The following is a 14,465-nucleotide window of genomic DNA, read 5'->3' on the forward strand; positions in this document are numbered from 1 at the left end:
ATCTAGGTTGGGTCCTGCTGCCACAAATCACTGGCCCTCAGCACTTCCTCTGTCATAATCCGCAGCAGAGGGATGTGCAACTGTCTGCAAAGCTCATCACACACACATCTGATTGAAGCTCACTTGAATGCAGGAATGCATAGCATAACTGCTACTCTCCATTCAGTGCTCCCTCCAACAGCTCCCTGTCCTCGCAAGTATCAACCTGCCACACATCTGCCGAATGATTGAAACCCACAAGCTGGTTGAAAACATCCGAGATGCACCTCATTTACAATCCAGAAAGATATGTTCAACCCAACCACTGCCCATGTTCCACCTCGGTGATCCATATGGAGTAATCTCCCTCAGGAAGGTTTACCAGAATACATCTTTTGGGCCACGGACTGGGAAATGTGAGAGGTCATGAATGAGCTGCTTGTGACTAAACCCAGCTTATGGGTTGACAGGCTTTGATCTACCAAGGGGTGAGTGGCCATGCCTAAGCAGATTTTTGTAAAGCTGGGTTCCCTGTGCAGCAAACCTCCATAGGCGGGGCTTGAGTATAAATCCCTTATGCACTTATGGAGAGACACAAACAATGATGCACATTATTGAGGAATTTACTCTCTACAGGTGAAGTTGCGACTAAACACTTGAAATTCACCCAGTAGGAGGTTATCTCTTGGCTGCAGGGATTTGCACTCGCCAAATAATAAAAAAAACATCTACGTGCTTACAGTGGATTTGCATATATGTCGCTACATTTTTCTAACATAGACAGAAAACACTTGAAAAAAAACTCAGCGTGTCTACCAGTGTCTGTAAAGAGAAAAAGATTTATCATGTCGAGTCTTCATGACTCTTCTTCAGAGCTTTTTTATTCTAAATGTTTGTTTAAAAGTGTTTGTGCAAATAAACACTTCTTTATTTTTTTGGCTCATGTGCACTAAATGTGCATGTGTTTACATAACCACTTATTTGTTATTCTAAAGAGATAGCAGAATAATTTACCAACTATTGTCAGGATCAGAACAAAAATTCATATAGATCCATCAGAGAGAGAAGGCAATGGTGTCTTGTTTTCCTTCTGAGTTTTCCGAAGTCTACTACTTCCAATGATCCCCAGAAAATAAAATTTACAGCTACCACCATTACGTGGTTATCACTCTCTTGTTGCTGAGTCCCAGTTCCCTCATTGTCGGTAAGCTGTCTATCTATCAATCTAGATTTTGTGCTTTTATCTTACTCGCTTCTTGGATATTGTCCAATTCTTGCTGCAGTTGGACATGGACAGCTTCAGTATTCAATGAGCCATGAATGGTGTCGAATATTGTCCAACCATCAGCGGGAATTGCCATTTCTGAATTTATAATGGAAGGAAGGTCATTGATGAAGCAACTGAAGATTGTTGGGCTGATAACAACAACCCGATCAATTTCTGCAGTGATGTCCTGGAGCTGAGATGTTTGGACTCCAAAAACAATTACCATCTTCCATTGTGCTAGGCATGGCTCCAAACTGCTGAGGGTTTCCAAGTGATTTGCATTAACACCAGTTTGTTTTGGGCTCCCTGATGCCACACACGATCAAAGGCTGCATTGAACCCAAGAGAAGTCATTCTCCCCTCACCTTGGAGCTCAGCTCTTTTATCCACGTTTGAACCAAGGCTGCAATGAGGTCAGTAGTCGAATGACACTGACCGAGCCAAAACGGATAGAGAAGAATTATTGTCATTTTCACTGTTCAGAGGGAATTCAAGTTGCAACCAGATTACTGCGGATCTGGAGACACATGCAGGTCAGAACAGCCGATTTTATTACCAAAATTGAATCATTAGTGAACCCAATGGACTTATTCAAAGAAAAAGAGTTGACTGCCAGTGGTGATCATCATCATGGACATAAGTCATGCTTTTTGTTGAATTTCAATTTACCATTTACCACGGTGGGATTCAACACCGTCTCCCCCACAACATTACCCTCGGTTTATGCAATACTAGTGACAGTATCACCATGCCATCGGCCCCTCCTGCATGAGATTAGACTGATGGAGCTGGGCTGAATTTGTCCTACATTTTGTGGACAGGAAAAACTTGGCTAGTTTACCACATTGCTGGGTAAATGCGATTGTTGTCGGTTTACAGCTACAGCTTGGCCAGGCTCGGCAAATACTTGATCATAAGTCTTCACTACTAATGCTGGAATGTTGTCAGGGCCCAAATGTTTGCAGCTTCCAGTGCATTTCACCATTACTTGTTATCACGTGGAGCAATTCAAATTGGCTAAAAACTGGTATCAGCAATGCTAGGGACATATGTAACATTCACTCAGCACTTTCAGCTGAAAACGGTTACAATTGCTTCAGTTTTTTATGCACTGATGTGCCGAGATCCACATCATTGAGGGTGGGATATATGTTGAACGAACCGCTCCAAGGAGGTGTTAACTATTCCACCATTCACCACTAGATGTGGCAGGACTACAGAACCTTATGCGTTGATTGTGTGATCGCTTAGCTCCGCCTATCGCTTGTTGGTTGTGCAGCTTTTCATTGCAGGTAGACCTGTCACGCAGCTTTCCCACAATGAAATCACATTTTTAAGCATGTTTGGTCCTGCTCCTGGTATGCTGTCCTGCACCTTAGTTGGAGCCATGGTAGTTTCACTCATGCGATTGTACTGGACAGTGGGGGTTTAGTTCACAGACTGTAGATTTATTCAGTTCTGCTGCTGCTGATAGCCCACCAGCCCTCATGGATGCCCAGTTGTGAGTTGTTACCTCTATTCACAAACCCTCACATTTTGCTCGGGAAAGGGGGGCAGGGTTGGTATTCCTTAACGTGAAGTCATTAAAATGGTTGCATTTTAAATGCATTCACTTAATCAGATAATGTAATCTCTTTATCATTCTTGTTTTCAGTTCCTCGAAACGAGGATGATGTCTGCTAGGCTTCAGGATTTGTCTGTCCACACGTGCCTCTACAGACCATTCCTGGAGCCAAAGGTCTTCATGCAGAGAGGACAGCAACTTGCCTGTGGAAGGGAATTCCTTGAGTCAGGACTCTGTTCTCTCTCTTTCCACTTTTGTCACTTCTCCATATTAGATATTAAGTGGTCAGTCTCTGACTCTGTTGCAGCTTGTTCGATGAGGCAACTTCCTCCTGTACACCGACGTCAGCTTGCCCGGTTTTCCCTGTGGCCGTCAGAGTGTCCCGAAAACATTTCCTCTGCCCTCCTTGGGATGAGGTGGCAGCTTTAAGTTGTGAAAACAGACGCTGATAGCTTGACATGTGGATGCAGTGTCTAGACCAGTGGGGCTGATTTCACAAGGTCTGTGTTGTGATAGTGGAGGATATGTTTTCAGTGAGGATGCTGGAGTTTGTTCACCTGTCTTCCCACTTGACTTTGAGGATCCTCTGGAGACATCGCTGGTGGAAATTCTCCAGCACACGGAGTTGTATTTGATAGGTAACACGAGTCTCTCTGCTACACAGAACGGTGGTGAAAACAGGGTTGTTGGCCTTGCTCAAACTCTCTGACTTTTTTTAGAGAGTTTTGGAAAGAAGTGGTCCTGCTCCCAGACTTCTGAAATATCATCATTCTTTCTCTGTTTAAGAAAGGAGATAAATCAATTTGTGGGAAATATAGAGACATTTTGCATCAGTCCACTGTGGAGAAGATCCTCACATGAATCCCCTGGAACCTCCCACATACCCATCAGTGAAGACATCCCACCGAACACGCAGTGAGCATTGTGACCATCCGGAGGAAGCACAGACATGATCTTTGTCATTTGACAGAGTTCCAAAAAAAAACGATCATCTATCGTGTTGTAATGTTGATGGAGGGATAGGTATTGACCAGGGCTCTGGGGAGAGCCCCCTGCTCTTCTTTGAGAAAGTGTCATTGTATCTTTTAAATCAGCCCAAGCATTTGGCTTCGACCTTGTCATCAGACAGTGTATTCCAGATTCTAACAACTCTGTATTAAGACCAAAGTTCTCTTTATGTCCCCTTAGGCTCTTTCACCAGTTAGTGCAAATCTTGTTATTGTTCCTTGTTTCAGTGGAAGTTTTTTCTCCATAATCTCTATAAACCCCACATTAATTCAGAGACCTCTATTCAATTTCACATCAACCTGTCTGATGTCAGCAGAACAATTCCATCTTTTTCCAGTCTGCCCACTTGAAATGAAACATCTCATCCCTGACAGGTATCCGATAAATAACGTCTCCGAAACTCTCACATACTTGGTAATATGTATTGGCCAGAATTAGACACAATTTCTCAACAGAGCACTTACCAGTGATGTTTGCAACTTTAACATAACTTCTTGCTTTTGTACTCTATGCTTCTATGTATAGTCACATGTCATTTGTGTATTTGAAACAAACCTATCAAATTCTCCATCCAATTATTAACAATTGTGTGCATGTAACTCTTTCGAGTACAAACCCGTTTCCATCTGTTTCAGATGAAGTTACATTGTTTCATAGTTTGCCATTGTGAGATTTGAACTCTTGATCTTGGGGTTACAAACCCAGTACCATAACCACTTGGCTATTTAGGCCAAGCCTCTTTTTACAAACACGTTTCCATCTGTTTCAGATGAAGTTACGTTATTTCATAGTTTGCCATTGTGAGATTTGAACTCTGGATCTTGGGGTTACAAGCCCAGTACCATAACCACTTGGCTATTTATGCCAAGCCCCAAAATTTGAACTCTTGATCTTGGGGTTACAAACCCAGTACCATAACCACTTGGCTATTTAGGCCAAGCCCAAAGTGCACTCTGCACCTGCAATACACACAGGAAACCTCTTTCGAGTACAAACCTGTTTCCATCTGTTTCAGATGAAGTTACATTGTTTCATAGTTTGCCATTGTGAGATTTGAACTCTTGATCTTGGGGTTACAAACCCAGTACCATTACCACTTGGCTATTTAGGCCAAGCTATTGTGTGCATGTATCCGCACTGCACCTGCATCCAGTTTAAAAGTGTCAATTTTAGTTTATTTGCTCTCTCCTCATTCCTCCTGCGAAATAGATCCTTCGCAATGTCCCGGAATTTAATTTGTATTCCCTGCTTCCCTCCATTTCACCAAAGTGCGTACATTTCCCAGAAGGTAACTGCTACCCTCCTCATTGTTTTCAGTTCCAGCTTCCTGTGATCTGTCAAATGGACATATGACACCTGAGCATTCAGCCCTCGAGCCTTTTACGCTATGCACATGATCATGGATGAGCTGTATGTGTTTCAACTATTTACATTCCCATTTACCCCCATTACCTTTGAATCCCTTGATAACAAGAATCCATGTGCCGCTGCCATAAAAAAAATATTCTGTGATCCCGCCTGCACTGCCTCCTGAATCAAAGAGTTTGAAAGTCACACAGCACTGAGATACACATACATCTCTTCAGATCTGTCATAAAAGGCAATTCCTAATTTTAAAATCTTTTGCTCCAGTTCTACAAATTATGATAATTGTATAGAATCCTTTGTCTTTATTTGTATTATAAAGAGCAGTGCACCTGATATCGATCCCTGGGGAACATCACTTTAAACTCCCCCCCAGTCTGAATAACCTTCGGCCACAATTTCTCTGTGTTTTCTGTCTTCCCAACAATATTATGTTTACACTGACACTATCCCTTTACTTCCCGGGGTTCAGTTTCTGTCACAACTCCAAAAAAACTACTCTTGATCACACTTTCTTCATAGACATAAATCAAGCTCAATTCCCTCATCAACACTCTCGTTACTGAGAAAACGACTTACAATAAGTTTATTGGATATGACTTACATTTGACTTATCATGCTTCTGATCATTTATAAGCCTTATTTTCTTCCAAATAAGCATATACTTCTGTCCACGATTATGGCCGCTGGAACTGTTCCCATCATCGAAATGACCCTGTCTGCTCTGTACTTTCAGAGCACATCCCTCTATCCTGTCATAAAAAGCAGTCTGGAACAGTTAGAAAACTCCAGTCCTCTGGTACCACTCAAAAGTCCAAGAAGGAGTGAAATATTATGGCCAGAGCATTCATTCTTTCCACCATTCCTTCCCTCAACCACCCTCATATCCCACCTGGATTGGGTGAATATTCCACTTCATTGTGATAAAAAAAAATATAGATTGAAAGGGGTTAACATAACCTGTTAGTTCAGTGACTGTAAATAATGTATGTCTCCCTGGATCCTAATTGTGCAACTAGAGTCTTTGCCGCTTCTATTTATAAGGGGCGACTGTCAATGTGATATCACATAGTATCAGCGGGAGCTTCACATCTGACACTGACAGGAAACAGTGGCTCCTGAGGGAGAGGGAGCGGAAACATCAGAGCCTGAGAACAATAGATTGTAACGTTCCAACAATGGTCCGGAATCTGAGAACAACAGATTGGAACGTTACCAGAATGGATCCGAAACTTAGAACAGCAGACTGGAATGTTTCAACAATGGACAACAGTTTATCCTAGGGGTTGGTCATGCTTTCTGTACTTTATGATCGTATGTCCTTAGCTGATCGCATCTATTTCACACTTCAGGTTATTCAAGCAGGTTATTATCCCATTCTGGCGATTGTTGGTGTACCTGGTAAGGCTTTCAGTCCTGTTGTTAATATTATAAACCACCTTTAACTTCATGATTTTTCTTGTAGTTTGAACATTGAAAAGATGGAATCTCTTGTCTTCAGGTTTTCTCAGAAACTCCGGTCCCGATCCATTGAATCCACGAGCCTCCCTGACCAATATTTAAGGTAGAACCAGGCTGTTCACATCATCTGCAATGCGGTTGAACCTGAGCTGACTGCTAATCCCCTATTCTCTCCATTCCCAATCTTGCCCAATTCCACCTCCAAAATGTCATTCATCAACACCCCGCCTCAACCCGGCTACTGAATACACATTCTCATGTGACTCATCCCAGAATCGACTTTTTCAATGTTATCATTTTCACCCTCTCCATTACCAACATTCATAAAACCCAGCTCATCCCAAAATCTCCTGCCCACACCCTAACACACAGCAATTCCCGTTCAGTTATTATCCATGTGCTTACAGACCTGCATTGATTCCTGGTCTGGCAATGCCTCAATTTTAATATTATCACTAAATGACTTGGTGCTGCCATGGCCTCACTTCTCCAATCAATACTGACCCATCTGTCTTTTTTCCATTATTCCTGCAAACTGTATCCCTTTAGTTTTATGCAGTTTAATTTTAAAGTGTGTATGTTTCACTCAAATCTCCCATCGAATATGAATCTGCTCTTTGTAGCGGGTTAGGGCCACTAGTGCCGGACTTACAAAGCTGAAAGCATGACATGGTACACGTGCCTGGTCATTCACTTCCCAATGACTCCAACATTGTGCTCCATGTTGGACAGGCGGTTCCAGCAACTTTGACACATGTCTTTGTAACACTGTTTGCCTGACCATTGAACACTTGCGTTAGTCAGTCTCAGCTAAACATATATTAAGGAACACGAGGAAACACCCGCCCACCTCTAGCGCTATTTAAAAGACCAGGCATCTAACTTGCAGCGGAGGGGTTTGACTGACTTCTGTAATCGAGATGTTAGTGGAGGTGTTTTTGGATGTTTTTTGGAGATTCTGTTGTGAGCTGCTGCACACATTCCAGGAGGACAGACGATTTGGTGACCCAGCTCTGGATGAGTTCTGGGGTCTTTAGTTACAGCGCATCTGTGACTGTAACATAATCAAAATTTGGCTCAGAGGCTACAGAGAAGGGAAACTCGGAAAAGGCGGTGGACAAAGTGCGATCTGCCCCTACCGATCCCGGGTTTTCCAATGACACTTTACAAAACTACACCTAAACCAATAAAAGAGTGTGAGGCGACTCTGATTCAACAAGGGGTTGTCACACAGCTGTGTCACCTCATTCTAAGCGACCTGCAAGCTCACACCAGGGCGAGGGCAGGGATATCAGTGGCAGTTAACATCAGAATTCCATTGAACTTCTATGGATGTGTAACATTGCAGACAGGAGCGGATCACATGTCCATCATCTCTCAGTATGCTGTCCATCGATATACCCAACAGGTGACGGAGACCATCTCTGCCGGGTTAGGTGAATACGGTAGTTTTGTCCCTCAGCACGGAGAAGTATGATGGGAGGTTCCATTGTTTCCCCAGGGCAGAGGGATTCCGAGTGTGTACTTGCCCCCCCCGTCACAGGCCCAGTAACTGAAAGAACTCTCAGAACATTTTTTCCCCAAATTTAATTAGTTCATGGACGTCGGCATCACTGGGATAGTTTCCCTTGAGAAGTTAGAGGTGAGCTGTCATAATATACAGCAGCTATGTCACGATGCTGTATAGCATGTTGGTGAAAGTTCACCACCCTGGCAGCAAACACAATACCATAATTCTGAAGATTTTGGACAGAATCGTCCTGTACCGCAGCAAAAGTTGAAACAATAACAACAGACACTGTATCATAGCTGGGTCCGCTCGTACTGTCATGGGGTTAGTATCCACTTCCACAGGGCCCAGCAAAGTTCCCATCTGAGTCCCCTGTACCAGAACGCGTGTATGATCACACCCTCCGATGGGCTATCACAGGAACTACTCTTTCCAGAAGGCCTGCCTGCAGTCCATTGATGCGCGGTTATTCACCACACACATATTCCGACTCTGCACTCTTCGCTGTTTCACATACAGTGCAAACAATTGAGCTGGTGGCTGTGAGTGTCAGATCAAGTGACAGGGCTTCAACATCAGTGATGACACGTTTCTCTCTACCCCGTCTTTCCTATCCTCCCTCTCTCCCTCACCACCCCTGAAACCCCTCCCCCTTCCCCCCCCCACCCCCCACTCTCTCTCTTCTGCTTTCTGGCCCACCTCTCACTCCCCCTCTGTCTCACTGGGGACCTATCCGTTTTTGGCTGTCATCGCCAAGTTTGAAACCAGAAATGGGCGATTGGAGTGAAGGGTCGTGGGTGGGATGGAAAGGAAAATGTCCATTCTCCCAGTTTCTGCAGCTGGAGCATCATCCCAGACAGCAGAATGAGGATGAGCTGGGCGTTCAGAAAGGACAGAAGGCAGGATCATAGCATCATCCAGAATACTCGCAGTGATATCAAATGCTACAGGCCTTGTCGCAACCCGTCCTATGACGCAGAGAACCATCTCTTCCCTCAAGCACTGGGGGATGAAGATTTGCCTGGCCTCGTCTTGTTCTCTGCTGCTCCCTGTTTTTAAGTGTTCATGTTGCCCTGCTGGCGAGAGAGGGCAGAATGTCAATGATGGCGCTGTACTGCCTTGTTAGATGTACCTGCCATAGCTGAGTAGATGGAGTTATGTTGAGACAGTGATTGAAGTATGTGAGGCTGGTACCAGTGGACGGTTTGTGAGAGTGAGGTGGTGAATGTGAATATTCTGCCTTAGCCTTGATCTGTTAGTGACTGCTTATGGTTGTGATGGGAGTAAAGCACATTGAGCTTTGGAGGAGTTGGTGTTTTTGTACATAGGAGTTGCCACATGGAGTTGGATTCACTGACATTACCAACCCGTCTGAAGACATTAAACTTCTTCTGGCACTTCTGCTGGGTTCTCAAGGCCAGGTGTCTTATATTGACGCCACTTTCCACCTGCTCCTATTCCCTTCGGAGGGTGTTACTTATGGGCCTGCAGCACCCTCCACCCACGGGATCACGGACTCTCGCCCCCTGTAAAACTTTCTCCGCACCAGTATTCCATTAACCTTTGTCAATAACCTTAAATCTGTAATTTATTATTCCTGAAATTACAGCCACTAGAATCAGTTTCAGCTTAATGACCCTTATCAAAACATTCATGAATTCGAAATCTAGCTTTAAACTCCGATTACAATTAACTGCTCTATGGAGGCAATCACAGCATTTCCAATCTCTCCAGATCCTGGAAAACACTAAAATAAATCTCCTCTGAATCTGTACCACGTTATCACATTCTTCCCAAAGTCTCATGATTAGAAAAGGACAAAATCCTCCTACCGGAGTCATACTAATGCTCTTTATATATTAAATAATTCTTCCTGATTATTTTTTTTCATGTAAGTCTGTTTTTAAAACCAACAACACTGCATTATTTCAATTCTCAACTGGTTTCTGAAATTGGCCTGTCACATTCAAAGATATTGTGTGCGTTAACAAGGCTGGGTTTTCATGTCCTGCTAGAGAAAGTGATTTGCTCCGGAATCACCACAGCTTAGGTATTTTTTAAGTTTTATTTTTGTTTCTGCTGAAAATTTCGATATACAATTCGGTCACAGGACATTCAGAGCTTGCTGCAAGAGTACTAATGCTCTGCTGGAGGAGGATGAATGGACACCAAGGCCACAGTGGAGGCCACAGCCAGCCACATAGCTGCCAGCAACAGGGGTTAATTCTGCGTTAAATCCTGCGGCAGGCAGCTAATACTTTACAATTGTCTCTTTGGTAACGGGTGTGGCACCAGGTCACCTCCCAGGCTGAGAGGTTCAGGAGCAGCAGTAGCAGCATGAAGAGCATCGTGTACCAAGTGGACGGCTCTGTAGGTGAGAGGAATTTCAAAGCCGAGTAACCGCAAGAATGAGGCATCGGAGTATCAGACAGTTCCCACTGCAAAGTGTGTGGAGAAACAGGGTGAGTGACCTAGACATGAGTGACACCCAATGCAGAAGGAAGCTGTGATCCTCCAGTGAGGTTGTGCCTGAACTCTGTGCCCTTCTCTACAAAGATATATAGGAAAAGTCATTCTAGAGACAGGCACTGTTAGTGACACTGATGTTTTGTCTGGCTCTTAACACATTCACAACCTACTACTTCCTAGTCTCATGATTGACTTATGTGGTTCTGACAGTGACCTTTACAAACGGGTAACCAGACCTTTTCTCCAATGCGGGCCACTTCATCTCTCACGACACATCTTCAGCACCTCAAGCACAGAGCGTGACAGGGTTTGCCTCCATTGCTGGTTTATCATAGGTACAGGATGTACTCACATTCTAATAAGGGTCCCACACAGAATGTGGGCTGCCACGTAAACAGAAAGGACGCCCACTTTCTGAATATGCAGTTGCTCTGTGACAGCCACAATGTCAATCTGTATCTACCCTTGAAAAAGAATAACATACCCTTGCCAGAGAAACAGATAAGTTAAACATTGCACCTTGGTTACGGGGTCAGGAGTTAAAGTGAATCACAGAGCTAGCACATTTAAACTTTTCAAGTGTTTAACCTTATGTCGCACACAGCCCATGACCCTGCAAAGTGCCAGTCTGAAACATTCGGTCATGGGCAACGCTGTGCATTGGATAACCAAGAGGTCTCAGCCGAGAAAAGAGCCTTTTTCACCGAGATGATGGTCCTGCAGCAGCTGTTAATATTTATCTCGGTGCTGCCCCTGGGAACAGCCCGTAGAGCGCAGTGTCCTATGTCACTTAGTTGCTCGGGATAAAACTTGATTAAAATAAACACTGTAACTCTCTCCATAATGTCTTTGTAAGGAGACATTCCAGAAGACGGTGACCAACAGTTACTTCCCCACGAAGGCCATGTCGAGGAAAACGTGTTAATGATACATTTGCTGTATTTGCAGCAAGTGAGTGACAGGCAGGGCCTTTTTGACCAGCAGGCAAAGGAAGCCTTGGTGGTTGTTTGAATTTCTGGGATGAGGTATTCATTCAATCAGCTGTCGCAGTCTGCTCAGGGCACCATGCAACAGGGTCCACCATGTCCTTTCCCCAAAAGGCCTCAATGACGTTACATGCAGGCCAAATCCCATCGGACCTGTGGTCAAAGTTGTTCCTCTGCAGAAATATTTTACACGGGGTAGGTGGTGTGCTTTACTGCAAATGGCTTTAGCAGCAACGTGGCCAGGCTCATCCTTGGTTACAACAGATATAGGGGGAAAGTGAGGACAGTTAATTTTAACTGGATCTCAGGGCATTTGGGGGCGGGTGGGCACAGCAGGACGTGGCCAGAGACCAGTTCATCCAGCATCGCTCCAGATGATTGCTGCCTTGCAAGGGTGTAACCCAAGAGTTGGAAGGGATATGAGTAAGTTTGAAACACTTTTGATACGGCATTACATCCATCTTGTATCCTAATGGCATGTCACACACGAGGAACGTTCACTGGATGCTGCACACAGTGTGTCAGGGGAAAAGTGCCAACTACGGAGCCATATGTTGGTCAGACTGGGTAACGAACACTGAACTCCGTCCGTAATGGATGATTAGAATGGTGAGGCCGATTAGTGAGTATAGGAAGCTCTGCCTCTGATATCTCCTGATGTATACTGGTGTCGTGCTCTTCACCCAGTGCTACCCAATGCAGGTCCGCACTTGTGCCACTGGGGTGAGAGTCTCTGGTCTGGTTCCTGCTGAGTTCGATAATGCCGGTGGTGCTTCTTCGGACACGTCTACCTCCTCCTCGTGTCGAGTCCTGGCTTTTCTCCATTGGGTAGGTCGGCTGCTTCGAGATCTGTTGGAGAATCACAAGGCAGTCATGCGGTGTGGTCATGAAGAGAAGTCTCTTCCTCAGTGACATTCTGCCAATGATATCCCGGCACTCGGATGCTGCTATTTGCTGTCTCCCTGGCTAAACACTCTCATAGCTTAGTTACACATTACCATTCGGAATGGGGCTGTCAATCTCAAATCCAAGGTCTCCCCAAACCCTCACTCCCACACACCACACCAACTGTATCAACAGCAGGGCCGTGTGAATCTTGGAGGGGGCACACGGTGTTAACCACACCGTTCTGTCAATGGAAATCTAGCAATGTGCATTTCCCTCTCCTCCACAGGACCAATAACACAGATATTTTGTGTCCCACACCCCATCCTCTGTAGCTCCAGGGCGTTATGGTCCCTCTTCCACTTCAAGGACAAGAGGGGAAGGATGATTTGCTGCATCATCGAGTCACAGTGATTGGAGATTCTGCCAAGAGATCTCCAGTTTTTTCTCCTCATTGCCATCCTTTACAATTGACAGTGTTTTCATCACCTTTTTCATGGGCGCATGTTCGTTTAGCAATGAGCATCATATGCCCTGTGCCCACCTGAGGCCTGACATGCTCTATGCACTGATGCCAGGCTTCATGCCCAGAAGGGACATTCCTTTCACGTTGGCAGAGTGTAGAAGCTCATTGAGGCGCTTTTGATGCTTTGAGCAGGTCTGCGGGCGGGGAGCTTTGGAGCTGAAGTCCTTCATTATCGTCAGCAAACAGTTGCTGGTGGTTGCAGAGAACCTGGATCATTCAGGGAACAGTATGTCCTGTTTGTGTATTGCTCTGTCAGGAGGATGTCCAGTCTGGGCTCTATGAAATGCAATGCTGCTGCCTTCCAGAGGGAATATGGCTCCTTCAGAGAACAGGATGCCCTAAGTGTGTCTACCTCTCTCTGGAATTAGTCTCGGTAGGTCTCAGACACCTGACGACTTCCAGGATCCACAAAGGCTGCAGTGATGGCCTCCCAACTTCAAGCACTACCTACACAGGAGGTGGCTGATGTCAACCGTGCAATGGAAATTAGGCTGCAGCAGAGATAAATTATAATTAAGCCTATGCTGAAACACGCACCTTGTTGGAGCAAACCTTCAGAATATTGAAAATGTGCTTCCAGTGCCTGGACTGGTCTGGCAGAGACCTGCAAAGTCCACAGCAGGTGGGTGCACCATTGTCCCCTTCTTTGCCCTTTATAACGTGTCCCTGCTATGGGCAGAGAAGCAAACTGAGAAGGATAGGGAGGAGCTGGGCGTCTGCTCCGATGAGGAGGACGTCGATGGGAATGTGGGTGAGGAGATTTTGGAAGGCGATCATGAAGATAATGAGGCAATGGCACTGGCCAGAGGATGAAGGTGCACTAGTGGTATTCTCATAGTTTCTAGATTTGTGGAGGGTGGTGACAACATGAAGAGAGGAATCACCAGGAAATCTCACGTTACATCTCTGAACATTTGATTCCGGTCTGGTTGATGGCAGCAAACCTACCCTCTTTCTGGATGCTCCTGCCATGGAGATGCAGTCAAGGCCCCATTAGTCGCCCGATTCCAGGAGGAGGATGGTGACATGATTGACGAAACTCCAAAGATCTTCAAATCTACCGTCTGAATGTCTGACTTCTGTCAGGATGAGGACAGCTCACTTGAGCTCTAGGATCAGGGTCATATTATGGAAATACAACCAATGGACCTTTAAGGTACCTGATCCTTTGTGATCCTTCAGCATCCGGCGCCTTCTGGAGCACAGCGTTCACGAGCCACATGTGCTGACGAGATGGGGACCATCACCAGCTTAAATGCCCTGAGAGCACATAGAAAGAATTATGGATCTCTGTTTCGCCTGCCCATGAGATTCTGGCAGCAATATGCAAGCTCCGTCGAGGAGCAGGCATCAGTGATGTGTCCACTGAGTGTTACGCGGACCATCAATTTGGTCTGAAGGCTACACAAAGCACAGGGAAGGGGCCATGCTCTCAGGCACCAGGC

The sequence above is a fragment of the Carcharodon carcharias genome, chromosome 21 (genome assembly GCF_017639515.1).
Source record: "Carcharodon carcharias isolate sCarCar2 chromosome 21, sCarCar2.pri, whole genome shotgun sequence".
In the NCBI taxonomy this organism is placed as follows: Eukaryota; Metazoa; Chordata; class Chondrichthyes; order Lamniformes; family Lamnidae; genus Carcharodon; species Carcharodon carcharias.